Source organism: Chanodichthys erythropterus, chromosome 7 (genome assembly GCF_024489055.1).
Source record: "Chanodichthys erythropterus isolate Z2021 chromosome 7, ASM2448905v1, whole genome shotgun sequence".
NCBI lineage: Eukaryota > Metazoa > Chordata > Actinopteri > Cypriniformes > Xenocyprididae > Chanodichthys > Chanodichthys erythropterus.
In genome coordinates, this window is record NC_090227.1 from 23404199 (window position 1) to 23407568 (window position 3370).

Sequence of the window (3370 nt, forward strand, 5' to 3'; positions counted from 1 at the left end):
TCATTCAGGCGTAATAATCAAGGAACTTTGCTGCCGTATCATGGCTGCAGCAGTGCAATGATATTACGCAGCGTCTCTCACAAACATCTCCATGGTTGCAAGGCACGTTCCCTGTGCAAGCAGGGGCTCACAGGCGCTGCGTAATATCATTGCACTGCTGCAGCCATGGAACGGCAGCAAAGTTCCTTGATTATTACGCCTGAATGAGAGTATAGTTCCTAGCCATATCAGCCTAGAAAATCACAACTTTTTATTTTCCGTCGTTCTTAGTACACGATTTAAATACAGAAGAGTCAAGTTTTAAATAGGAAAAATATCAAAACTCTTTGGTCATTTTTAAGCGCGATGCTAACGGTCTAATCAGATTCAATGAACTATGCTAAGCTATGCTAAAAGTGGTACCGCCAGAACCGGAGATTGGCTAAATGGATTCGAAAACGGTAAAACTGTTTAACTCTAGGGGAGTTGGAAAATGAGCGTTCCTTTAATATGCTCACACCCACTGAATGATTATTTCCATGTGCTAACCAAAGATCACAACCGTGTATCACATGAAATACGTTCTGAGGAAACTATTTTGCAAATCGCAATTACGTTACATGCCAACATATAAGCAGTGCTATTACGTTGGTCCTTAACCTAATAAAGCCAATTTATTGCAGTGCTATTACGTTTGTCCTGAACATAATACATCCAAAGCAGGTTTCTTTTCACACGTAGCAGCTAATGCTGTTCATTTTGTTTTAATTATTTACTCCCTTTTTTCTGATCGGGCTACAAAATATTATTTATGCCAGGGGGAGTCAAATGGCGGCACCCAGATCATTTTTATCTGGCCCTCCAACTGGTTTTTGATGTTTAAAACCGCTCGCAATCTGATATCAAAGTTTTTCCCCGCAAAGGTTTTCATAAGGTTTTCATAATATTCACTCAGTGAATGTCAACCCGTTCTCACTCCTGACCGTTCTCACGCTGAAGAAGTCTCATTCAGAACACATCGCGATATTTGGCATCAGTTCGCGTGTGCTGGATGTTGGTAAGTAGTCGTAAATACGCTGTTCTAATGTTTGATATAATGTCTTTTCTGTTTGCAGATATTAATCAGATTAACGTTAGCTCCCTCATGTTCAGTCACTGCATTATATCTGTCACCTCCGCTGAGGTTTTGCTTTTCATTGCTTTCTATATTAAATACTAAACTAGGGTGATTAAACACTGTCACGTGACGTGCAATATATTGCACAATATATATAACATATTCATATCAGGTTCAAAGTAGTACAAGTGTAGTTTCAAAATGGTATTTGTTGTAGAAGCACGGTAAAAAACAACACTTACCATGCTTTTTACCACAGTATTGGTAGTTTTAATGTGATTTTTGTTGTAAATACAGAGTAACCACAACACTTATCATGCTTTTAATGCCTAATAATGTTAAATCCAAAAACTGTAAGGTCAATAAGAACTTCTTTCCTATATATATTTATATATAAACCTATATATTATAAATAATGATATTTTCTTTTCTCTTGTTTTAGCTGAAAAGACAAAAAGGGCCTTTTGGAAATGGATGAAGGAGACAGAAAGCTGCAAAGGCAAATAATTGCAATGGTATGTATGTGTTGCTTTTAACCCTTTATCAAACATTTTATCAAGCATTTGTTAAATAGTCTCACAGTAAATTAAAATTAAAGTCAAATCCTGTACATATTTATCACCTTACTTGTAAATCAGTTGTGCCCCTTCTTGGACAGTTGGACGTCCCACACATAAAAGTTTATATTAATTCCATTGAATTCTTTAAAATGATTACAGATTGGGCCCAAAATGTTCCAGTGATACATGATGTCTCTCCGCACCTCATAACTACCTCTGTTTGCAAGAGTGGAAATTATCATTTGACTTGTCACATGACATCAGATATTCAATTATTTTGTCATAATCAAAATAATTGAATATCTGATGTCTATTCAATATCTAATCAGTTACACTGCTGATAATGTCCTGCTTGCATGTGAAACATGTTATTTTTTTTTTAAATTCTTTTAAATATAAATATAGCTTGCTATTAAAGACATATGTTTAATCATGGAAATGCCCACATATCAGTGAACTTATTACATAAATGCATTTAACATTTAATTATGCAACACTCTTTACAGAAGGAAATCCTACAGTTATGTGTAAATTGACAACTTGAATGTGATGTAATAAATTTACCTTCCTTTCTGTCTTGCAGGATTACTTGCAGATTACTTAGTCCTTCTTTTTAGGATCTCTACAACATCAAACTCAACAGCTCTTTTAAGAGCCGACCCTCACAAGAGCTACTAGTGAGTCGCTGCAAACCTGCCGTGATCAGCCCTTTCCAGGTAAAGTTTCTAGATATTTAAATCAGTATTTACTCATCAAATGCTCTCCTGGATGGTATGGTAAATTAACTTATTTATAACTGTCTCAATTTGTATGTTTTAAGAACAAGAGTAATTGCACACAGAGTAAGTAGAGACTTTCTTGTTTTTCTGTGCAGAGAAGGAAGACCAGTCCTTATATCAAAGCAAGCTCATCGAAGTCCTTTGTTTAGGGTGAGGAAGGAACATGACCATCTCATGCCCAAAGAAGACAGAAGTCCATTGGTATGTCTTGTGTTGAGGCAATGCTGTAATATGTAGTACAGAATTTAATGTTGTTCTCTCAAAGGACTATTAAGTTCTTAAAAAGTTCTTAAAAACTGTTCCTTCTGTTTTTTTTTTGTTTGTTTGTTTGTTTTTTTAGATAAAAGCAGACAGGGAAGCTTTGGAAGATAATGAGTTAATATAATATAATATAGTATAATAGGAATTAAATAGTAAATGTTCTTTAAATTATGTGTAATACCTATTTTTTTTTGGCTTGAAATAAGGCCTTATACTGCACAGACCTAAAACATTGTATTTGTGTTTTAAAACAGATAGCAAGTGAAGTCACTAACAGAAGATCCTAGAGGAAAAACGACTGATGTGCAGCTACGGAGGAACACAAGAGGCAGAAACTATGCATGGCCATGGCTTCTTCATGAGTACGGTAAGTCCTGTGCCTATTCTTAATTCTTGCCTTAAAGTTTTTATTGCAGTATTTTAACAATTTTACATTGTACAGGTTATCACTTGGTTTTTGACCAAATTATGCTCTTGAAACAAGAAACAGAAGAGTATGTTGTCCTGAAAGAAATCAAGGCTCAAAAGAGAGCATGCCTTTCTAAAAGATCTTTTTAAAACAGGTTGCTGTTAATATGGGTAAAACAGTTTTTGTTCAGTTCTTAGCTTACAGTCTGTGCTGCATTTTTATTATAATATATATATTATGTACTGCTGTTTTGTAAAGTTAAATC

The 3370-nt window shown here is 35.0% G+C and overlaps 1 long non-coding RNA gene across 1 annotated transcript; it reads left to right on the forward strand.

The window, feature by feature from the left end:
* Positions 1-1112: 1112 nt before the first annotated feature.
* Positions 1113-3140, forward strand: LOC137022715 (uncharacterized). Its single transcript, XR_010895419.1, has 4 exons — positions 1113-1611; positions 2240-2372; positions 2531-2636; positions 2951-3140. It is a non-coding gene; the product is annotated as an uncharacterized lncRNA (long non-coding RNA).
* Positions 3141-3370: the final 230 nt, after the last annotated feature.